The 25579-nt window shown below is 42.0% G+C and overlaps 1 protein-coding gene across 9 annotated transcripts in view; it reads left to right on the top strand.

Annotated features, from left to right (window-relative positions):
* The window catches only part of RHOBTB1 (Rho related BTB domain containing 1), a 120227-nt gene that overhangs the window by 54348 nt on the left and 40300 nt on the right, over positions 1-25579 (top strand). Inside the window, exons 1-3 of one of the 9 annotated variants that reach the window (XM_045877899.3) lie at positions 601-861; positions 2978-3028; positions 20814-21029. The gene's annotated coding sequence lies outside the window, so the exon portion shown is untranslated. Of the gene's footprint in view, positions 1-9; positions 173-598; positions 862-1002; positions 1243-2977; positions 3029-20721; positions 21030-25579 lie in introns of those variants that run through there. The other 8 variants (XM_064594668.1, XM_064594669.1, XM_045877901.3 and 5 more) reach the window with 8 other exon arrangements.

The following is a 25579-nucleotide window of genomic DNA, read 5'->3' as shown; positions in this document are numbered from 1 at the left end:
CCCAGAGCGGGGGAGCCCGCCAGCACGTGCAGCCTCCCAGGACAGGAGGAGGCTGGGCTAACGCAGTCCTTAGTCAGCAGCTGGGCTCGCTTTTGAAACAAAAGCTAATGTCCTCCCTCCGAGTCCGCGGCCGGTCAGCTCCTAGGGGGAAGAAAGCCATGCTGCCCAGCCGGTTAGTGGCCCAACTTACTTTTCCAGAGCCTGGGACAAAGGGCCAGCAGTTGTACGGGTGTGGGTGGGACGCCGGGAATAGGGACGGGGGCCCCCGATCGCCCTGACCCGACCCTCCCGGCCGCCTGGGAGAAGGGTCGGGGGCGCGGGTGCTCCGCGCATGTTCGTCCCGGGCAGTCCGCCTCCCAGCGCCGGCCCTCCCCACGCCCCGGGTCTGCGCAAAGCTGAGGCACCTTTGCCACCCGCGCCCCAGCGCACAGACACACCAGGCCCCGGTTTCATGAATGAAATCCAATCGTGTGGATATAAATAGCCGCGAAGGCTGCTAACGTCACAGTGCGAGCGGCGGCCGCCACGGCGGCGGAGCTCGGGGCCGGGCGCTCGGTTCCGCCCGGCTGGCCCGCCTGGGAGCGGGGTGGGGGCAGGAGGAGAAGGGGAGGGCTGGGGTGGGGAAGGGCGAGCCCCTCTCCCCCGGACAGGGAAGAGCGGCCGCGGCGCTGGGCGAGCCCGAAAGGCGAGGCAGTGCCATGCTGCCTTTGTGCAAAGTTGGGCGGCGGGCGGCACGCGGCGCGCAGGGGTCCCGCACACCCGCGACCGCGCGCAGTCGTGGCTGCTGCTGAGTGGCGGGGACCCCCCCGCTCCCCCCAACCCTTGAAGGCGGAGAGAGCTCGCGTCTCGCTCGGCTTCAGGGTAGGTTCTGTGTCGTGAGTGCGCTACGGTATGAAACTTATTCTTCGAGCAGCCGCCGCGGAGCCCCCACCGCCCGGGCCGTCAGCGGGGGGCGGGGGGGCGCGCGCCACGCGGCCAGCAGCGTCCCGACAGAGAGTTGTGGGACCGAGCTGCTGTGGGAGCCGCCCTCGCCTCTCGGCGGGGCCGGGAACCCTCACATCAGAGGCAAGCAGAAGAGATTTCCAGGAGCGCCCGCACAGCCGCGCCCCTTCTTGGAGCTGAGAAAATGTACAACAGGCACCCTTAGCAGGCTGGCTGCGCCAGGGAGGGGGTGGTGCCGCGTCGACGGGAGGGCTCTTTTCCTTCGAAGAACAGTGGTGGGGAGCCGGAGGACCCGAAAAGGTGGATCGCTCGTCCGTTTAGCGCTTGCACCCCCTTGAGAGTTGACTGGTCAGCCCAGTTTGGCGCTCCCCACCCCCAACCCCGTGTCTGTGGAGTCTGTTGTGAGTTCCTGTGACAACAGTAGGAGCTGCCATGAGGGGCTTGCAAAGCACCTTACCTTGTCTCTGTGTGCTCAGCTTTCGGGGAGAACAATGGGGTGAGGGGTGGAGAGGGGAGATGTTGCAGACAAGGGAATCCAACCCCCTCTCCAAAAAAAAAAAAAAGAAAAAAGGAGTGGAAGTGGAAGGAAGGCACAACTATGTAAAAATATATCATTAGATCCTACTTTTAGCTGCGCCTTTTCTATCCTCAGCAGTATCAAACATCTCAACTGAGGAGCAATGTCAATATTTAGACTTGGACAAGCCAGAAAGTTAGAAGGGAGCGCCAAGCTCAGGGTTTTGACTTGGCTTTGCACGTCAGCGCACAAGCTGTGCCATTCGAGCTGACTGTACACATTTGCTTGGGGGGGGGGGGGGGTATGAAGGTTGATACATATACAAAAGCACCCAGACCTAGGAAACTCTAGGAAGTTAAGACCTGAAGAGTCGCCTTCACTTTGAACTCCCACCAACCTGTGCTGTTCATGCAGTTCTGTTGGACCCCAGCCAGAGGCTTAACTTGAGGCTCTCTAGTTTGGGGCTCCTCCCTCCTCAACCAGGGCTGGGCTGCATATTCTACACTGTACTGTGTATCCTCTCTAAACTGAAGAAAATATTGTTATCAGTAGTTTTCATCTTTGTATAAAGTCCTCTCACTATAAGCAGATATAAATAGCCAATAGGCTGTGTTTGTGTAACCTCCCGCAAGCTCTAGGCTTTTCTAAACATACATTGATAAGTTTGTTTACAAACACTCTTTAGAAATTTGGAATTACATTTCCTTTCCAGTAACTTTGTAGATGCCTAAGAGTCACCGGTTGTTAGAAAATAAACACAAGTTCTTTTCAGTATAAATAATGTCTGCCTACTGCTCTGCAGGTGGAGTAGGCAGTAAATTATTATATTAGGTTGCCTCTGAGATTCCTGGATCATATTTAGACATACTAGTGGAAAAGGGGTTTAACCAGTTCCTCTCAGTGTGGAATATTGGAAAAATCATTGGGAAGCAATAAAATCATGGGCAGCATTCTTCTAAACTTACCCATTGGTTGTTATTTTTCCAAATGTTGAAGGTAGTGTAAATTTAAGTACTTAAGGCTGTGTGTGATCACAGAGGTGAAAATAGAAACACAGGTAATTTGATGCCATCGACCCAGTATCACAACTTATAAACTATACAAATACAATTTAATAGGAAAAAGTAGAATCATTTCATCTTTTACTTATGATGATATTGCCCCAAAATATTATTTTGGAGGAATAGTGTGTCCACTTCTATGACTTCTGTATGGTAAAATGCCTGGAACGTTTTCCTTGTTCCTATCTGTGGGTTTGGGCCAAGTGCTTTTTTTTTTTGTATCATCCCCAAATGTTCAGAAATATATTTTCACAAATGCTACAAAATGTTAACCTAGCTATTTCAGGATGTATTTGACCCAAACAAATGCCACTTCAATACTGGCACTTAGCAAAAGTAAAGCAGATTCTGCCCTTTGGGGATAGAGGGGAGAATATTGTGTGTTGAAAATTGTGGTGGCTCCCCATGTGCTCCTGGTCAGCAGTAGGACTTACAAGTGTTTCTCTCTTTTATGTAGGTAAGTCCAGCTGTCAGCAGGGTGTTCTGTTCTTCACTTCCAGAAAGCCAGGTCAGTGTCTCGGTGCAAACCCATGACCGTAGATTGATGACATGTTGTGTCTAATTCTGAGCATGGATTTCAGAACAAGTTTCTCAGTCATTTGTCTTAAAACAATTTGTCTTTACCATTTTTTCATGGACTCAGTTATGAACATCACAAGTTCAGTGATTAATAAAATTATTCTCTTTACTCTGCGAGTAAATGGTACTAAAATGAACCTTGAATCGGTTTGTACTTTATGACTTTTGTGGAGGGGTGGGGGTCAAAGGGTTGTCAGAATCACTGAGGATGCTGGGGATCTGGGTGCTTGATAATTAAGGTTTTACTTCTAGTCTTAGCACTCTAGAGCTGGAAGAAACTTGATATAATAATAGCTCATATTTTTTTAGCATAAACCAAAGTTCGGATAATTTGTCGCATTCTTTACATTTATGTTCTCATTCTGCATCTTAAAAAAAAAACAAAACCCTATGAGGTGAAACTATTCTCTTGATCCCCAAAAGACAGGTGAACAATTGATTGGAAGTTCAGAGAAGTTAGATAATATATTCCATTCCTACTTCTAGGAAATGGAAGAACTAGGATTTTTTAAAAATTCTGTCTTACACTAAAACCTAGACTTTCCAGTTGAAAAATTCTTCTCTAGTAGGGAAATTGGGGCCAAGAAAGGTTAAGTGAGTTGCCTAAGATAACTTGGTAATTACAGTTCATATAATAACATGAAACAGCCCAACTGTTGCAAAAGAATAAACACCCTTCTCTTAAATAAAATGGTGTAATAGTAAGTATTCATGTGTACTTTCTGGCATAGCACTAAGATTTAAGAAAGTTTTTATCAGGGGATCTCTGATCTTAAAGATCTTAACAAACAGATTTAAAAGGCAAGATATTAAACATTCATGTATGAAAAATTAGAGGATAAATCAAGATCATACAGGTCATACATGACCTCCCATACTGAATTGGGAGGTCAATGGTACATTTACGAGAAGTTCAACATTTTCCACTCTGTGGAATTACTTTGCAATTCCATGTATACGTGGAAGAAATTTCAAGCACATATTTTGTCTGGATAGATGATAAATGAGTGAGAGTTTAGGAAAAGACAGAAGGTAGAATTTCAGCCGAACAGGGAGAGAACTGCTAAATTACAGTATCTCAAATTCAAAGGTGTTATTGCTTCAAAAGCATTGTAACAAAATTGTGAGCTGTTTGAATCTGCACAGCATCTTTGAGAAAGCATTACTATTTAGCATGATACTTTTAAGTACTCAATTCCTTTTGGAACCTTAATTTGTCTAAAATGTGACATATAGATAAATTTGGATGCATAATAGATAAATCCCAACCAAAATCCTGAAAATGTCCAGTAAAGATTAAGCAGGACATTTTCAGTTTTTACCAGGATTGACAGCCTTCTCTTCCCAACTTGCCCACTTTTTGTAGAATAATTTTTTTTAAATGTTTTATTTATTTATTCATGAAAGTCAGAGAGAGAGAGAGAGAGGCAGAGGCAGAGGGAGAAGCAGGCTCCCCGCCTAGCAGGGAGCCCAATGCGGGACTCGATCCCAGAACCCTGGGATCATGACCTGAGCCGAAGGCAGACGCTTAACCATCTGAGCCACCCAGGCGCCCCTTTGTAGAATAATTTCTAACAGTAGTCAATCCTTCTTAGGCAGCATTATATAAAGGAGTAAACAAATAATGAAATGGGGAACAAATTAGTAAAGAAAACCTTAATATGTTCTCTTTTAAAAAATGTACTGATATCCCAGCTCAAGCTAATAGCCCTAAAAGCTTAATTAGCTAAGAGATACCTTTAAGCATTTAAGGGGTTGTTATAAGCTGTCCTATAACAGCTTTGTCCTATACAAGTTGTTCTACAGTGTATCATTACAGAATAGATCATAAGAACACTGAGAAGATCCCATTGCAGGTTAAGACCTCACCATCAACTGATACTTAGTTAACTGCGGCAGTGTTGTGTCATAAAAATACCAGTATAGCAATTATAAACCTGTGAGTTATTTAAAAAGTAAAATTAGGGGCATCTGGCTGGCCCAGTCAGTAGAGCATGTGACTCTTGACCTTGGGGGCCTGAGTTCGAGCCCCATGTTGGGCAGAGAATTTAGAAAATAAAAAAACCTAAAAATAAATAAAGTGTAAAATTATATTCTGAGTCAGATGTTAGCAAGACCTTATAATTAGTATGTTATCCCTAATATAATTTAAATAGCAATCATTCATTTGCTTTATTGAACTTCAGAAGGCTTTGGTTCATATGCTTGACCTATCTTGAAACGTGGATGGAGATACTTGAAATTTTATTGTTCTTCACTCGGGAAATTTGCCAGTAGAAAACAGAGGAATTAAAAAAAAATCTTTTTGATTGGTCTTCTTTTAGAAAACAGGCATTTCAGTCTCGTTGTTTGAAGGCCTCACTCTTGCTTCGTGTAATTGGGTTCAGAGAGTACAGGTGATCTGAATTTGGTTTTTGTGTTCATCTTCTCTTCTCCACTCAGGCTTCCCACCAGCCTCACAACACCAAAACAAAACTTGGACAAGGAAGGAAACTTAAGTCACGAAAAGTGGCTTATGTTGTGTAGAAAGGGGGAGGAGGTGGGAGAGTGGGGGAGGCGGAAGGGAAGCTTTGCTGGGAAGACCAAGAGGCAGTCACTCAAATGGACGGGATGTGTATGGACTGGTTAGTGTTATATATCAGCCTCCGAATTATTTTTTTTCATTTATAAACAAAGTCACCACCTCCTCTTCCTGAAATCCTGTGTTCCTTGTGCACATAGGGCAGAAATTGGAAAATAGGCAAATAAATAAACTGACATGAACTGTGGGTATGATAGCCACTCTCTCCAGATGTCCCAGGACACTTCTGTCTCCAAATACTCCCTCCAGCTGTCCCATCTAGTACATTAGCATGTCTCTGGTAAGGGTCTGTCCACTAAGGGGTGAATTCAGAAGTTTTGCAAAGAAAGAAAGAGCTGCCAGTAGGTACAGAAGAAGCAATTCCATTTCTCCACTCTGCACCTGTCCTTATTTATTGCATAGACACAGGTTAATGCCGAGTTCCCCATACTAATGAGGTTACCATCTCAGGCTCCATCCCTCTGTGAGGAAAGTTCCTTTGAATTGTGGCTCCCATTTCCTTGCAGACACTGTTGAAGCATAGTCCAAACCCCTAAGGAACACTGGAATAATAATAACCAGTGATTATTATGAGCCTATTAGATGCCAGACATTTTACTGCATTTCAACTAAAATTACCAATTCCAATTTACAGAAACAAAAAAAACGGAACTCAGATATGTTAAGTTCAAAGAGCTAACAGAAGGTAGAGCTTAGATTTGCACCCAGGTCTGCCTAAGAACTTGAATATGTATTTGCTTTAAATCAACTCCTGGAGGGCAGGGGAGAGAAACACTTTAAACCATTTCATCCCAGGTTATTTTTGCAGATGGTAGACACAGGAGTTAAATAATTATTCTTACGGGGTTTTTTGTTTTGTTAGTTCTGTTTTTGATCTAACTTGAACCACATAGCAGGCCTGTCTGGACAAATTTGTTAACTCTCCAGGTCATTTATAATATATTTTGACTGAAGTCAAATCTTAAACAGTTGAGTCATGGAGGGTGGACTCATGCATCCAGAAGAGTCCTCAGAGATACTTAAGACAACCTCATGTAAGTGAAAAAACCTGCCACCCAGAGAAATGATCTAGCTTACCCACTCTCGTGGTAACAGATGCAGCGGAAAGTGAACCCGGGTTCCCAAGTCCCAGCCCAGGACTCACTTCTAGTACATTAACACTGCCTGAAAAGTGCCAAGTCTTCCAAACCCTCCCATGTAGCCAAAATGACAACTATCAAGTATGAAATCCATTGGAAACCTAAGATAGATCTGGAAATGGGCGATAAGAGGACTCTAGCAGTGTAAAGATACAGTGGGCACTAAGAGAAACCTCATTTCTCTGCCTTGACGCCAATGCAGAGCAGTCCTCCCGCTGACTCAAAGCATAGCAGCCCCACTCCCCATTCTTCTGCCTTGTCTTTGTGGAATCTTCTGGTTTAATCGAGTATGGAGCTTTTCAATTTTGTCTGTGCACCTCTGGCTTTTTACTATGTGACATGTAAGTATTTCTTGGGACCTCATTTTTCTCATCTATAGAGTGGGGACAGTATCACGTCTCAGAAGATTCTGCAGATGTTATGAAATCATACACATAAAGCACATAGTTGGTGCTCAGTAAGAGACAGTTCTCTTCTCTGCTTTGCCTTCCTAGAGTATTTCAAGGGAAAACGTTATCATTTTTCCCCTAAATGAATAGAGTTGTTTGAATTCTGACATTGCAAGGGGTTGTTATAGTAACCTTTCTTCTTGGGTAAAAACGTGCCCAGTGGTCTCCGGAGGTCCCAGGGGCCCAGTCACGATTACATTGGTTTTCCTTGCACTGTAGGGTTGCCACGGCATTCTTGAATTATTTTATTGCTTCAGTATCTGCTGCGAAGTAATACCAAGCTCCTCTTGGAGGTTTGTGGCTCCCATTTCCTTGCAGACACTGTTGAAGCATCGAACCTCTTTTCCACATAGACCCTTGCATCCCAGAGCAACTACTATATTTTCAGCCAAGTAACTAAGAAATGCTTCCAGAGAATATTACTGCCGGTAGAACATTCTTGCTTTCGATTTCAAAATACGTGAGACTTGCCTACCGTCGTTTCAGTTAACTCGAACGTGAGGAGCTGCAGTCTGTGCTCTGGCCTTGTCTTTTCGTCCTGTGTCGCTGACTAATCTATCGATAGGAAAAACATAAGCACAGCAATTTCCCCTTCCACCTCAGCGCTTGATAACTACCCTGGCCTAAATTACATCTCCGGGAAGTGTTTCATCACACTCCTCTCCCCAGCTGCCACACTGTGTCATGTGGCACTCGCTGTCCCGCTTCGGATTTTTGGAACCAAGTCTTTGGCAGCACGTCCTATTTGTCACGTACATGGAGGAAAGCCACTGTGGTGATTTTTTTCTTATTGTACTTTCTCCCCGCTTTTAAATTAATAATCCGAGGGGCCCAGGATCGCCTTTATTTTCCTAGCGGCACAGTCTCCCTTTCAGTGTTTGACAAAGGTAAATTGCAAGATGTATGTCCTTTTCTTCAGCTTTAGGAAGTGGCTGAACCGGCTGCTAGCCGCTTCCAGATTACCAATTGCTAGATTGAGATGACTAGTCTCAAATTGGTTATATAAATTTTAGTTCAGGGGCACTTGGGTAGCTCAGTCGTTAAGCATCTGCCTTCAGCTCAGGTCATGATCCCAGGGTACTGGGATCGAGCCCTGCAGCGGGCTCCCTGCTCTGCAGGAAGCCTACTTCTCCCTCTCCCACTCCCCCTGCTTGTGTTCCCTCTCTCCTGTCTCTCTCTCTGTCAAATAAATAAAATCTTAAAAAAAAAATTTTAGTACATACCAAGGAGTCTGTTTGTAAAGCAGTGCTTCTCAGACTTTAATGTGCATACAGATCCCTGGGCATCTTGATACAGTGCGGATTCTGATTCAGGAGTTCTGGGGTGGGACCTGAGATGATGCCTTTCTCCCAAGCTCCCCATCGATGCCAAAACGGCTGGTCTAAGGAGCCAGTTTTGAGTAGTGAAGGTCTAAAGTCGAGGTGTTACTGTAGCTTATGCTGAAACTCACACCTTCCAGGCTGTAAGACTCCCACCTTATTTTGTTTGCTTGTTTCTTAAATCATAATAGACAGTCATGGAATCCTAAACATGGAAGGGGTGTACATATACAGCAGTGTGCTAGTAAATCAACCAGCTCTCTGGGAAAAAAAAGAATGCATTTATGTGCATACATAAGTTGATTATAAATTTTACTGACATAAAGAATGTATGTAGCATACACTTTGCAAATAATAAAAAAAATAGACAATACTCTTTATTGTAAATTCCATAAAGCTAGTTGGATTTTATGGAATGCTGGTTGTTTTTTGCTGAACTTTTTTATCCATAACCTACCTGTGGTACAATTGATGAAGGGGTGTAATTCCCATATAAATTTTGGCTGATATTTTCCATTACGTTAATGAGCAAGATAAAAGTGGAACAACAAAGACATGTCAGAACTGTACTCATTTATCAAAGATACGAGTAACTTCTCTGCTGAACCGGATAATAGCTTTTAAATAGTGTAAAGATATTTCCTTAAATGTATTATTCACAATGTAACAGCTCCACATGTAATACACTTTTAAGTTTAATCTGCATTGTTAGGATTTTTTAATCATTTTCTTAAGTCAAGACAAGCAACAAAACAACAAAGCAAGCCCTGAATTGTAGTGGTTGCCAATTTCTGTGGTATAAAGACTCCCACCACGGCCAATTTCAAGCTACCATTGTGACTGAGTGTGGAGTTGGGGAGAGATGGCCCAGTAGCCCACTGTGATCTAGTATTTCCACCATACAGATAAAATTGGCATAAATAACCCCAAAATGTAGGTAATAGTAAAATGTAATAAAATAATTAGAAAACAATGAGTTTTGAGAATTTAGTACCTTTGTTTTTAGTATAATTTCTTTAATCAAAATTTGGTATAATTTAATTTTTAATACTGACCCTAATTTACTTATGTGTTTGTTTATTGAAGGACAGTGACACCCAGTGTTACATTAATTTCAGATGTACAACATAGTGACTTGACAACTCTGTACATTATGCTTTAACAGTTTTGTAAAAATCCTGAAAATTTAATAACCAGTTCTCATGGGCTGGTGGGGGCTGGCTCCAGCCCACCCCTGGATGTAGATCATCCCGTCAAGTGATTCTCAGCCTTTGCTTTGCATTGGAATACCCCAGGAAAACCATAACCTACAGTCAGTAGATTTTTGTTAGGGCCTAGGAATCTGAATTTAAAACATTTTTATTGACATGTATCTTATTTGAAGAAAAATACAAAAATCAGAAGTATATAACTTAAAAGAATTTTCACAGACTGAACATACCCACATAACCAGTATGACATAGAGAAACAGAAAATCACCAGCACCCAGAAACTCTTTTTAAATCCTTATCCAGCCACTTCCCAACCAAGGTAACCACTACCTTGACTTCCAATACCATGGATTCATTGTGCCAGCTTTTGAACGTTTACATAAACAAAATCTCTTTAGTGTCTCGTTTCTTCCCCTCAATATTGTGTTTGGGAGGCTTATTCATAATGTATGTAGCAGGAGTTCATCCATTTTACTATAGTGCCGTGTAGTATCCCATTATGACTGGAGCTCAGTTTATTATTTATTTATCCATTCTACTGCTGGTGGGTTGTTTCCAGCTGTTTGCTATTATGAATAGTGCTGTCAAGAATATTCTTTAGGCGCCTGGCTGGCTCAGTCAGAAGAGTGTGTGACTCTTGATCTCGGGGTCATGGGTTCGAGCCCCACGTTGGGTGTAGAGATTACTAAAAAATAATAAATAAACCTTAGGGAAAAAAGAATATTCTTGTACAGGCAGCCGTACTTAAAGTAAAACTAAACATTCCCCCAGTGATTCTAATAAGTAGCTGATCTCTTGACTGCCTTCTCTACAACTCCCCCCTCCTCCCTTATTTCTCGTATAATATGACCAAGGCTATTGAATCTTTTGTGTGAATGTAATTTTAGTACCATAAGCCATGAAGCTATGTGTTTCCATTCATTATAGTATGTTCTCCTGGCTCTTTTCAATTTACGTTCACCAACTGCCCCTTTCATCAAGACACCGGCTCTTGTGCACTCTAAATAGGGATGAGATTTGGCCTCACATCAATAGCATGGAGGAATAATAGATACAGTGGAGATGCGGCCAAGGCTAAATTTGGCAGCTGATCATTAAGGCTCCTGGAAAGAGGCTTCAATGAAGGGGAATTGTTTCCCTTTGTGTATATCAAACAAAAATCAACAGCGAACCCTGAGAATATTTCAGATTCTAATATTTTTAAAAATTCATTTATTTGAAGTAGACCAGCAGCTCTCCTCTGAAAGAGAACTGAAATCTCCAAAATCTGATGACTCCATCTGGAAAGATTAGAGAAGGAGGTTTTCCCTTTGGCTTCTTCCTATACCTGGTGTTCAGCAGGTGTATTCTTGGTACATTGTTCTAGGATGAGTGACTGTGTAGTTGGGGCGGGGGGGGGGGGGCGGGGATCTATTGAGATGTTAGTTTCTTTGATTTAAGTCAAGGGATCTGAATGACTGGGAGCTCCAGGATGATTTTGTTGATGAGTGGGATGGCTGCTCAGCATTAAAAGAAAGGTTCCTGGAGCAGCAGGCCCTGAAAGGCACTTCACCTAAAGCTCCCAAGATATGCAGAGAGGAGGCAAAGAGTACACATGAACTCCACATAATGAAGGAAGAATGTATGCTCACACACATAAATATTCTAGTCCCTGGTTGTCCAACCTCCCCATCCTCACTTTTCTGTAAATTTTTTTGTTATAAAATTTCTTTGTTATTATAGAAAAGATGGAATATATAGATAGGAAAAAAGAAAAAGATTAAATCAACTTATAATCCCAATTGGCATTAATATTTGAATGTTTATCCCAAATGTTGCTGTGTGTATTTAGGTACATAATTTTTAAGGAATGGTGTTATTCTGTAAATTCTTCTGTCACCTTTTTTTCATTTAAATGTTTATCATGAACATATATGACAAAAAAATGTACTCCTCTAACACATTTTGTTGGCTGTATACTCCCCTATTATGTGGACATTTATTGTTGGGAGTTTTTTTAACCAACCCCCGCCTCCAGCCCCGCATGGCTAGATTTCTAAAATTGTTTGCAATATTTTGTTTCCACAAATAGTGGTGTAATAACTTTCCTTTAATGGAATCTTTTTGTCTACCCTAATTATTTATCTAGGAATAAAGTCTTATAGTTGGATGGAAGTTATGGACATTTTAAAGTTTTTTGAGTGCCAGGTGCACTCCAGAATAATGGTATTATTTTTCTACTCCCACAAACAGTGCCTCATTCCGCTTTTAAAAAATGTACAATCTTTCACGTTATAACTCCTACCTAGAGTTAGAGGGAATAGGAACGTGTCCTGAAATTATTAGCTGGAATCTATGCATTGATGTCAGCCAAAACCTCTAATAAAATATGAGATTTTAAAGAGTCTGTTTTTTGTCCACCAACACTTTTGTATTTATGATCCAATTTTACTAAGAAATCCTTGGTGAGGGGGGGACAGTTTTCTTCATTTGTCTGAATCAGAGCATAACCTAATCCTAGTGGGCATATTATAGTCTCCTAAATGATTAAATGCAATTGCTTCATTGTCATCATATGTGAAGGCTTCATGGTAAGTGGTCTCTCCAGTACTCCAGAAGCTGACCCATTGACATCTTTAGAGAATGCTTTCAATGAACAAGTTACTACAGAGCACTACAGAGACTTTTCTTCATGAGGATGGATTTTTAAGCATATCCAGTTTACAGACTTGATACTAGCTTTCTCCAGTGAGCACTTAGAACTTTGACATCTCTCTGAAGACTTAACCAGTATTTTAATTATTAATTCTTGACAAAGCTTCCTGATCCAGCCCTTAGCTGAGGTTCACACACAGGCCCTCCAAAATCGATGCATGGTGTCTTCTATTGTTTCAATTTTTTTAACTTTAAAAATATATATTTAAGTTTAACAGACAAAGAGAAATGTATACAGATCCCAAGTATACAGTTTGATGAATTTGTGAAAACTGAACATATCTATGGAACTAGCATCTAGATCAAGAAGTCGGTATCACCAAGTACCCCACTTCTGGTCAGCACCCCACTACACCCTCTGTGTGTTTGAAATGCTCCAAATTTTATGTCCTGGGTAAGCCATTCATTTACAGAATTTTATTTTTTTACTGAACCCTTAGCTTTATAAGAACTAGCTGCAATGAGTTTTAATCAAGCTGTCTCCCTTGTAACTAAAAATATGTAGAATCTGCCTTTCCAAGTAAAGATTATAACATTAAATTCGTGCGCTGAATGTGCATCAATATTTATATGTTTGTGATTTGCAGGTACACAAATACATACATCACATGCATACAAACAAACTGGGAATTTCTTTCTTCTTTTAATGAATGTAAAGCTGAATTATACTATATTGATCCAAGCTTAAAATATCTTAACTACAATTGATTGTCGCAGAATATTTCATATGATATGCTTCCAAACAATTTTTTAAAATTGCTCATTTCAGTTACTGTAAATATTCCCTCTGAACACTCAAAATTTAAAAGCCAAGAATTTTTCATCTTCTGTTTGAAATATATATGTGTCCTGGGTGTCCACAGCTGTCTCTCTATATGGTTCAATTTCTTTGTCTGATATTCAGCTAGATGATCTTTTAGATTCCTGTGGGGGTTTTTTCAGTTGAGAGCCTGAGTCAGAAAAAAAACAAGTTAAGCAGCCTCACAGAGCTTTATAAATATATGATTCTGAAGAACAATTTATACATCATCAAAAATCATGTATTAGTATTGACTTGTATTTGTACTCTTATTAGAGTTAACAATCAAGGGTTATACTTATGTACTCATTAGTTTTTTTAAAAAGCGAAAATATCTCCCCCATTATAGAATACACTTAGAGGATATTATTCATCCATAAAAAGTAATGAAGTGCAAATACATGCTGCAACATGGATGAAATTGAAAGCATTGTGCTCAATAGAAGAAGACAGACACAAAAGGCTGCATAGGTGTATGATTTAATTTATAAAAAATGTCCAGAATAGGCAAATTCATAGAGACAGGAAGTGAATTAGTGGCTCCAGGCAGGGAGGGGAGAACAGAATAGCTGCTAATGGGCACAGTGTTTCTTTCTGGGATGATGAGAATGCTCTAGAATTAGATAGAGGACATGGGTGTATAGTTTTGTTAGCATAGCAAAAACCCTGGAATTGTATATTTTAAAAAGGTGAGTTTTATGACAGGAGACTTTTATCTCAATTTTTTTAAAAAAGGTAATAGATTTTCATCATAGAAAATTTGGAAACTAAAGGGAAGTAGACAAATGACAAGTTATAGCCCGGTTACCCAACAACAGTCACTGTTATCTGTTGAGTGTACTTCCTTCCAATTTACCTTCCATATATTGCTGTTGCAGGAAGAACAGCTTCCCTCTCAATGACGGAGACACAATTATTAAATGTTAAGTATTTACATACTACTATCCACCCATTCTGCCCCTCCCCCTGAAAAGAAAAAAGGGTGGGTCCAAGGGAGATCCATTTAAATGGTGGAGGGGAATAATGATGGAGATACAAATGAGAGAAGCAGAGAGCAATGGCCAGCCCTGTCAGAGGTGATGGAGAGGCATCTGAGGTGAAAGTAGCTGGAGTCCCGAGAGGCAGAAGGACAGACCTGACCAGTTGCCAGGAGAGGTGGGACTCCTCAGGGACACATCCCAAAGAAACTTACTAGGAGTTCTGCTGCATGCCTGTTAGGTCATGTAAACCACACCCCTCTATTCTTAAATACCCATGTTGTTTCCTGGCTTTCTAAAACTCACATTTGTGTTTCTTTTAGCCGGGTCACTGTGCTAAGATGGCACTTAGCGTGAGAGAGCGAGGAGGCCCAATTCTGTTTGAGTTGTGTAACTCAAACCTATTTGCTTATTTTGTCTAGTTTCCATCACTGTTTCTTAGATTGCTGTCCTGCACTTGCCCCCTGATAGTGTAGCATTAGCCTTTCTCCATATGATTGCAAACTCAACAGAAACATGATTTTAAATAATGACAATCTTAATAGATAAGACTTGTTGGCTTTTCTCTTGATGGCAAGCATAGTGATTAAATACTTTACAAGCATTATCTAATTTAATCTTTACAACACCCCATCCAGGGAGGCAATTATCCCCAGTTTACAGATAAGGAAATAGAAGTTTAGAGAGATTAAGTCATTGGCCCAAGATCAGATAGCAAGACCTTAATTATTCCCTCACTTGTCATGGATTTGTGTGGTTTTCATTTTTTTCTTGTTCTTAATAAAGATGTGATAAACATATTTGGGTTTTTTTTTTAAGATTTTATTTATTTATTTATTAGAGAGAGAGAGAGAAAAAGGGGGAGAGGCAGAGGGAGAAACAGACTCCCCACTGAGCAGGGATTCCCCACACAGGACTCCATCCCAGGACCCTGGGATCATGACCTGAGCCCAAGGCAGATGCTTAACCAACTGAGCCACCCAGGCGCCCCTAATATATTTGCTTTTAAAACATTTTCTGTTTATGAAGTTGTTTCTTTAGATGGATATATCAGGAAGTATTTTTTAAATTGCTGAGTGGTTCAGGTTTTCTTTTTTGTTGCTGTCAATAAAACCTCTCCTTTTAACTTTTTCACTTACTTTTTTGTTGTTAGGCAGTTTGGTTGGTACAACCTATGCTTTGGGGGATTTTTGTCCTTATGGTGGGTTAGTCAACTTCTGTAAATGTGCCAAGAACACTTGAAAGTACACTCTCTTATCATAGTTTCTTTTTTTTTTTAATGTGGGATAGCTGTTCATTTATCGCTACTTTTTAGGCTATTCAAGCCCTCCATGTGTTGTTTTTCATTTTTGTTTTCTTAATCTAATGTTGATTCTGATTCTTTATCTCACACATGTTACTTATTTTCATTAATTTCTCCTTCTAGAGTTTTTCTTCGTTTTTATTGTATGCCTTTTGGTTTGTGAAGGTTCATTATTACTGTTATGCATTTACTGTGAATTGCCCTTTTTCTACTGTTTATCTTTTAGAGATATTTTTTCTATACCACTTTGAAACCAAAATCAAAGTAACAGTGAAGGCTAGTTTTACATTTTCAGTTGGTTTTGGTTTCCATAGTCCTTTTAAACTGAGATGCCCCCCTCTTTTTTTTTTAGTTCTTAATTTTGAATCATCTCTGGGTGTTTTGTCAAGTATCTTTGAGCAGTTTCATTCCTTAAAGAAATCTGAGTTTTTGCTCCCTGAGTCTTTGATATCTAAAAATAGCTTTATGTTCCCTTTACATAAATAACAATTTGACCAGATTCAGAAACTTGTGATTATGTCCTTTTTCTGTGAAGGCTCTCTATGTGTTTTTCTGTTGTCTTAAAATAGTGCATTGGTGAAGTGTGTGGTCATCCATATTATTATTTCTTTATAGAAAGAAATGTCTTTGGCCATTAGTTTTAGAAGATGTTTTGCTAAGGTATTTGTAGGGTTATTATATCATTTTTCTGGCATCGTTATTTAAATGTTTTACTGAAAAATGTATAGATGTAGAGTCTTCTTTTCTTTTTCTCCTTCTTCTCCATGTCCCATCCTCCTTTTTGTATTGGGAAAATTTTGTTCTATTAAACCACACTTTACTCCTTGAGTTCCTCCAGAAGCCCTATAGTATTCTGGGGATTGCTTATTGACTGTCAGCCTCTTTATTATCTTCCGCGACATCATTTTCACATGGCCTTCCTCCTATACTTAGAGCTTCTCACGTTTTACCTGACCCTCACTAATCCATTCTACTGCATCTTCAAGGCTATTTCCTGTTGCCACTATGGTTTGTAATTTGGCTGTCTTGTATTTCATTTAAACATGGCCTTTACGTGTCTTCTTGCCTGCTGGTAGCTTCCTCTGCTGTTAGTTTACACACCTGCATTATCTTCTTTTGCATGATCAACTACATGCTATCCCACATTAAAAAAAAAAAAAAAACTGTGATAAGAGAGTGTACTTTCAAGTGTTCTTGGCACATTTACAGAAGTTGACTAACCCACCATAAGGACAAAAATCCCCCAAAGCATAGGTTGTACCAACCAAACTCCCTAACAACAACAGATATTTTTTAAAAACTTTTTTTTTCTGCTGTTCCTTATAGCACAACTACTTCAGTAGAAGACCTTTCCTCTATGTCTTTGGCTAACTAACTTCTTGTCCTTTTCTGCGTGTCAGGGTCTTTAATAGACCATATGGTGAATGGTCTGTTTACTTCAGCCATATAGAAAAAGATTCCCGGTGACCAAGGATTGAAGTATATTCAGTGCTTGGATAACCAGGGCTCTGTTGGAGACCAAGGTAGGGCTCTGGAGTGAACCCGCCCAGTTCCAGAGTGGACAGGCCACACTATTCAGTATCGTACGGGTCAAGGGAACTGTGGAGGGTTGACTTAAGAAGAGCAGTGAGGGATGTCACCACTGAAGATATACTAGTGGTCGGTCTTAGAGGTGGTACCCCTACCCCGATCCCTTTCCCCTTAACAAGACCCATCACTTCTGTTGCAGTGTCGAAATTGAAACCGCCTGGGTAAGCAGGAAGAAAAACAAAATAAAATAAGTCTTTCCCATGCTCAGTGCTGTCTACCTGGCTCGTTCTCAGCCAGGGGCAATCACTGGGGCTGCTCCTTTCCCAGGACAGCGTGCAGGGTTCCTCATGGCTTTCCAGTGGCTCCACAGCCTGCTCTTCTACCTCAGTCCCAACTCAAGCCAGCTCTCATTACTCCAGACCATGGGCATCTGTGGGGAGGGGCATCCTGCTTACCGCCCAGCCCAGTTCTTTTCCCTGTGGAAATGGGCAGTCTGCTGGTCTTCCGTGACTGGGCACCATGGCAGTGAGTGTGGCAGAAATCCTTCCAATTTCGGGTATATGGCTACTCGTTATCCTTATTCTGGTACTGTCGTGGAGTCTGCTATCTGTGGAGAATAAGGTTAATTTCAGTGAGACCAGGTAGCAGGGGATCCAATGCATGTATTCTTCCAATGCTGTCTTGCCTTCAAGTCCAACGAATTACCTCTTGTGATGTCTTTTAGCAGAGATTGAATTTCCTCATTCAAGATTCACTTTCATGTCAATGATACATCCTTCTCCATAGGGAGTGGGTACATGTGCCTCCATTCTCCCCTTCTTTGCCAGCCAATCACTGACCTCACCCAAAGAGTTAGAAATCCCTTGAATGCGGATGTTAAAGTCCAAAAGTTGATGGGAATTTTATGAGACCCTTATATGTAAATAGTATTAAGACTCATAAATTGTCTCTAGGCACTAGAACAAAATAAATGATCACATTCCTTTTTTTTTCCTAAATCAGTTTCAGCCCTAAGCTCCTGCCTGCCTCTATTGGGGCTCCTTCTGCCCCCTGCCTTATCGTTTGGTGGAGGGGACTGGTCCTTCGTCCCTGGTGTTCCCATAGTTACTGATGCTCTTCTTGATGGGGAGCCATGGCTGGTGTGATGCCATCTGTCAAATACCGCTCTCATGATGGGCCACACAGATGTCCCTCAAGGTGTTCCTCTCACTGACTGTGGGCTTAGCCACACGCCTTTGCTCTTGAGGCCATAGGCTTAGTGATCAGTCACCAGAGATAGCTGAGTGCAAGTTCGCTGCCAGATCCAGGGGGAAGGTTTCCTGAGGAAAGTGGAATGGCTGTACTTTTATATCCTATTGAACAAATATTAATTGAAAGCCACGTATGGCCAAGGCATTGAAAAGACTTGAGAATTTAAAGATGAGTAACAGTCTCTATTGCCAAAAAATGTACAGTCTTAGTGAGATGCAAGCAAGTACATACATGTCAGCATAATTGTCAATATTAACAAATCAGAATTTGGTAAATATCTGAGGAGCTAGTATAAAGGAAGAATGTTTTAAGTGCATCTTCTTCCAAAATATAACTTGTGTTCATCTACTTAGCTCCATCTCTGCTGATTCCTGGTCCAAACGTTCCCCCCCACCCCCCAGAGAACCTGGGAACATCCTCACTGGTCCTTCTGCCGCTGCTCCCCACACAGCAGTCCTGGAGGTATCAGTGATGCTTCTCAAAAGCAGATCAGAACCCGTGACTCCTTTGCCCACAACGTTTCAGTGGCTTCTCACTGCATTTAGAATAAAACCCAAGTTCCCTCCTGTGGCCTAAAAGGCCGCGTGTGATGTGGCCCCTGCCTTCTTTCCAACCTTCCCCTCTCCAGTTCCCCTGGCCCCAGCTCTTGCAGGCCTGAGCTCTTGCAGGCCTGCTTCTTTGCAATCTCATGACTGGGCCCTGCTCATTCTTCAGGTAGCAAGAAGGTGGGCCCTCCTCAAAGAGGCCTCCCTTGTCTTTCCTGCAGGCCTCCCACCCATTATTTTCTCTCATAACACCCTTTCCTTTTCCTTCGAGGAACTTAAATCAAGGTTATGATTACATCTACCTGTTTCTCCCACCTGACTGCGAGGTCCATGAGAACAAGAGCCACACCCAGCTTGCTTACCGCTGTGTACCTGTCCTAGGGGCCCGGCGCTCACTAAGTGCTCAGCCTATTCTTTCTTGAACTAAGACTGCCTGGGGCGCCTGGGTGGCTCAGTTGTTAAGCATCTGCCTTCGGCTCAGGTCATGATCCCAGGGTCCTGGGATGGAGCCCCGCGCATCGGGCTCCCTGCTCAGTCGGAAGCCTGCTTCTCCCACTCCCCCTGCTTGTGTTCCCTCTCTCGCTTTCTGTTTGTCAAGTAAATAAATAAAATCTTTAAAAAAAAAAAAAAAGACGGCCTGAGTCCTAAAGGTGCAGAACAATTTCAGTGGTAGGTCAGGGGCATGAGAAAGGACATCTGAGCAGAGTGGCAAGAGCAGAGTCAGCATATTTGTAGACAAAAGTCACCCAGTATGTCTAGAAGATAGCACACAGTTTACTTATGGTGGTTTTGAAACCTATCCTGAATTTTTTATGCATCTTTTAAGCTAAGTTTTTTATCTGTTCTTTATTTTTCAACTGGGGCAGCATTTATTAAGAGCAGTAGATAGATAGCAAGTTTATTTCTAATCCTGGCTCACCTCCCCCACTGACATCGAGTTTAAAAAAAAAGAGTGTGATCTTGTGTAGGTCTCCATTATCACAGGGCTCTGGCGAGGATAACAAGTGGATGTTTAAAAAAGTACCTCTGTATTATCTGTAATCCTGGACTTAACATGCGCTGTCCTTTCTGTTACTTAAACTCTTTTCCTTTCTGTTTTAATCAAAACTTTCAGTTGAAAAAAATATTGTTGATTTGCACGATGAAAGGCAATTTTATCCTGGAGATACATTTCTGTAAACTTTTGATTTAGGGAAGTGCAGCCCAACCCTGACTGTCTCTTTCCCAGATCTGGACCCACTCTCCATTCCAGCTGAGATGTTTATATTATGCACAGAGCAGCTCCTGCCTGCCTAGGACTGGTGATTAAGAGCTCAGGATAATGAAATCTGCACAGCTGAAACTTGGCTGTTGGCTATGGTTATTATGCAACTCTTAACATTTCTCTTTTGTTTCCATCAATAATATAAAATTCCCAGTTTTTCTTTCTGAGCTCACTCTTCAAATACACTAAAATGTGTTCCACCAGTATTTTTTAGTGACCATGTTAAATTATTTCTTAAAGTTCAGATTACATGCTTTTCTAAAGGACAAGAAAATTTAGTGGCTGTGTGACACATTGTTCAAACCATCTATGAACAACCGAATGAACTGAAAGTACAAAGGCCCCTCGATGGGCCTTTGAGTTTTGCCTTTAAGCAGACTGCTCACCATGCTTTGATTCAAATAGCAAACTTAACAAGAAACACAACACAGGCGATGGTAAGAGATGGTGTATTCCAGTGTTGGGGTGATTTGGAGCAATTAGAAGATGCCTAGTAAGATGTAGACAAACGATAAGCCTTCCCTGCCTACCCTCCCTAATATCTGAATTTCTCATAGTAGGAGAGACTAACACACTGAGCTGGACTCAAAGAGTGGCTCTATACTGAAGTGCAGCTATCCAGGGGGAATAAGAGTATCTTGTACTTCATCAGCCACAGTGCCTTGGAATTACTGAATTATGGAGACAGGACGGTGATGGTCATCTAGCCGTCGTGTTATTGAGCCATAGTGAAAGTGCCTGACACTTCCTAAGAGCCTGGGTCTTAAAAGATGAACAGGACATCAGGAAGGCCATCATCTCAAGCCTGAAAGTGGGAACAGAGTACCACCCTGGGAAGAGAAATGATTTGAAAAAGAGACCAGGGCAGGTAAGCTCACATTTGGTTATGTCACTCTTTGGCTTATGGTTGTCCCTAGAAGAGAGTCACAAATAAATTGGGGGACCTGTGGACCCGAATGAATAGTCAAAGAAAGTTTTACAGAAGTGGGGCATGGTATACACTTACATTCCAAGCACTTTGGCACGTGTTAGTACCCCAGAAACACGTGATGATTCATTAAGGGCATGAGATGGGCACTTTGAAGGTGTAGCCACAGGAAAAATACAAAGTTATCAAACCACCATTTTGTGGTTTGCTAACATAGGAAAAACCGAGTGTATCTGTGTCATTGTGATTGTGATTGATTCTCCTAGAACCATTTATGATACAAAGGAGGAAATAAATCGGTCTATGTGGAGGCAGGGCAATTAGGAAAACTTTTTAGAGGAGGTCATATCTGAATAAGGTTTTAAGGAATGAACAGAATTTGCCAGGCAGACAAGGAATGGTAGAGGGTTGGCTGGGGAATAGTATGTGTAAAGGCTCTGAGGTAGCAAACAACATTTAAAATTTAGGAGGCCATTTTGTGTGGCAGAAGCATGCTGTCGCTATTGTAAAAAATTACCAAAAATTTGGGGTGCCTGAGTGACTCAGTTAAGCATCCGACTCTTGGTTTTGTCTCAGGTCATGATCTCAGGGTCATGAGATAGAGCCCTGCGCTCAGCATGGAGTCTGCTTGGGATTCTTTCCCTCTTCCTCTCCCTCCCCCTCTGCCCTTCCCCCCGCTTGCACACACACACGCCTGTGCTCTCTCTCTCTCTGTTAAATAAATAAAATCTTCTTTAAAAATTATCAAAAACTTAGTAGCTTAAAACAAAACAAATTTATTATCTTATAGTTCTGGAGTTAAAAGTCTGAAATGGGTTTCATTGGGCTAAAATTAAGATGTTGGTAGGCTGTGTTCCTTCTGGAGGGTCTAGGAGAAAATATGTCTCCTTTCCTTTTCCAGCTTCTAGAGGTCGCTTGCATTCCTTGGTTTATGGCCTTTCCCTCCATCTTTAAAGCCAGCAGTGTAGCATCTTCATATATCCCTCTCACTCTGATCTTCTCCCTCCTTCTTCCACATGAAAGAACCTGAGCAATTGCATTGGACCTACCCAGACGATCCAGAATGACCTCCTTATGCTAAAATCAGCGATTAGCAACTTAATTCCATCTGCTACCCTAACTCCCCCATGCCATGTAATAGAATACATTCACAGATCCAAGAGATGAGGACATGAACATCTTTGAGGGACATTATTCTGCCTGACACACATGCAATAAAGATGTGGAGGGTGATGGTGAAGAGAAAGTTGGCATGATCCACCAGCCCTAGGTAGGAAAGATCATCCACCCAAAAGGGACCTATAATCTGATATTTAAAAAGGAAAAAAAAAAATAGGAGAAGGAGTCAAGGTCCTGGTGATTTTCCTAATGTATAATGGGTGTGTTACTGATACGTAACAAATCACCACAAAGCTTGGTGGCTTAAAACAATAATCTACTTTCTCATGAATCTGTAGGTTGCCTAGGTGATTCCTTAGCTGGGCTCACTCATAAAGCTTCCTTCAGCTGGAGAGTTGGCCGGGCCAGAGGGTGCAAGTAGCAACACTCCATGGCATGTGGTGAAGCCATAGGCAGGCGACCTCGGTTACTCTCGCTGTGAATTCCATTCCTCTGCTAGGCCTGGCCGGCTTCCTGACATGACAGCCTCAGGACAGCATTCCCGCAGCGTGAGGGTGGAGCTGAGGGCGTCTGGAGACTTTGGCTCTGGAACCCACACAGTCTCACCACCACATTCTTCTAGATCAGGCCGCACAGTCACATAGCTCGAATTCAAGACAAAGGGAAATAGATTCCATCTCCTGATGAGAGTTGCTGTCGTGACCACATTTCCCCTAGCACAGGCCCTGAAGAGAGGTGTTTTTCCTTTAAGAGGAGGATTTTGAAACTTGAGATTTCAGGGGTAAAATGTTTCTGGCGGACAATGTCCAGTACATGACCAAAAGTATGAGGGGCTCAAGGAGAGTGCGGGGAAGGTCACTGGTGCTGAAGAGGTGGAGGGACTGTGGGGCCAGAGTGTGGAACACATCACCCCGTGGACACAGCAAGAAAGCTGAGTTGGTGGTGAATGTGGAGGAGGGACGTGACGTCCAGAAGGTTACAGTAATCATGGCGTGGGCACCTGGGGCGAACTGGACAGCCAGGAGGTCATGACCACAGTCTCTAAGCAGCCTGGGGATGGTGGGCACCAGCACCCAGGGGCAGCCACCCTGCACCCCCTCACTGAGTCCTCACTCCCCACCCCCCACACTATCTTATTCACTTGCCAGTCTTAATAAACGTCCCGCTCTGATGTCCAGAATGTGTGGATACCTTCTTCAGCACTTCATGGTCAGCGTCCATGTCCCCAGGATTCAGTGAAAGTATGAAACGAAGTCCAAGTCAGTTTGAGTAAGATTACAAAGCTGCCATAGTAACAGGTTACCAGTGTCTGTCCTTCCTAGCTTTTCTTTTTCTTTTATTATACTTTCTTTGTCTCCTCAGATAGGGATCTGAAGGCAAAAGTGTGTCTGCACTGATCAGCAGGAATCCTGGTGGTGAAATTTATTAACAGTGTTAACTGAATAATATTTATTGCTCTCATTCTAGGTAAATAAAAATCAGAAACCAGATAGTCATTAACCAGATGGTCCTAAGAGCTCATTCAACCATAAGAGTGCCCAAATAGGAATAAATTAGAGCCCATAACAAGTAAAGAAGGATAAAATTGCATATTTTTATAATTATCATAATTTAATATTTATGTGTAACAGATAAATAATGGGTTCACAATACACGTGTAGATGTATTTTCAGATTACCACAAAATAAAATTTCTACCCAAAAGAAAAGATTTTAAGTATTTGGAAATCCAGAAAACCCTTCCTGGAAATGCCATGTCTCGAGTGAGTGATCTGGGCTATGAGTGTTGAATTCTGCCCTGCCTTTTATTTCCCTTACTTGTTGTCCCCTTTGTACGAGGCCCAGCACCTTTGGCAGTCACTTCAGTTTTGAGCAGATTGCTACAGATTAGAGGACCCACGGATGTTATTCTCACCTTTGACACAGAAATTCTTTTTAGGACTGTGCATGAGATGTGTCTATAAATAAGTAATGATATTTTTGTAATCATAGCCTTAACATAAAACCAGGAGGGCTTTTATCCACTTCAGTGTGTCTTCTGTGAAAGCTCTACAGCTATTCCACCAACTCTGTCATGTTTCAAATTATTTGAGGGATTCCTTTTTGAGAGCTGCTCTCAAAGCTATTTTGCAAGCCAACAAGAAGACCAACCATGTATTTTTTCTTAAAAGATTTTATTTATTTATTTGACAGAGAGAGATACAGTGAGAGAGGGAACACAAGCAGGGGGAGTGGGGGAGGGAGAAGCAGGCTCCCCGCTGCAGAAAGCCCGATGCAGAGCTTGATCCTAGGACCCCGGGATCATGACCTGAGCTGAAGGCAGACGCTTGACTAAGCTACCCAGGCACCCCCAACCATGTATTTTTTATGTCTATTTCAGTTTTGACTAAATCCAAACATGCCCCCAAATTTTAAGGATTGGCTCTCTATGATTTTTATCTACCTAAAAAATAAAATTCACTTTTAAAAGAGAAAGGTTTTCTACCACTTAGGACAATCAAAATACTATACCTCAGGCTCCAGAGTTGTGGGGCTCTAAATAGATCCTGTTTTTCTGACACAGGGTGCCCCTTGGTAGTATCACCAGAAACATACCAAGTTTCTTATCAATAACAACTGTTAGCATTTTTACTCTAGAATCTAGAAATACCCCAGAAAAATACTGTTTTTTAGATTTTTATTTATTTATTTGAGAGAGAGACAGAGATAGCGAGAAGAGAGCATGAGTGGGGAGGAGAAGCAGACTCCCCACTGAGCAGGGAGCCCGACGCAGGGCTCGATCCCAGGACCCTGGGATCATGACCCGAGCCGAAGGCAGACGCCCAACCAACTGAGCCACCCAGGCCCCCCAAATGTTTTTAACCTACCTTTCCAACTGCATTGTCATTTAGCTAATTATGTCCAGCTCCCACCCAGAACTTTTTTGCCTTCTTTGCGTAACATCAGGTATATGCTCCATCTTGTACCTATGTTCTTTGTTTTTCAGTGAATTACTCTTTAATTACTCTACTAAAATGTATCCTTTTTATAGGTCTTTGTGGTTATTAGGTTTCTGATTTTGCATCCAATTCTGGTCTTCCTGCCTGACTGAATTCAAGGTGTTCATCTTCATCATTATAATTATAATCTTTGGGGTCATCAGTGTGTCAGCTACATCAGTTCACCTAACCCTCACTAGTTGAGGAGACTGGTACTAGAATTCCTATTTAACAGATGAGGAAGCTGAGGCTAAAAGCACAAATACCTCACCCAATGGCAAATGGCTGGAAAATGGGGAGACTAGGATTCAAACTCACATCCCTTCGAAGGCAGGGATTTCTCAACCTCAGCACTCTTGACATTTGGGGCCAGATTATTCTTTGTGGTGGGGGC

This window comes from Mirounga angustirostris, unplaced genomic scaffold (genome assembly GCF_029215605.1).
Source record: "Mirounga angustirostris isolate CCGP_5_RB_7025 unplaced genomic scaffold, mMirAng1.0.hap1 SCAF_6, whole genome shotgun sequence".
In the NCBI taxonomy this organism is placed as follows: domain Eukaryota; kingdom Metazoa; phylum Chordata; class Mammalia; order Carnivora; family Phocidae; genus Mirounga; species Mirounga angustirostris.
This window is presented reverse-complemented; position numbering and strand designations above follow the sequence as displayed.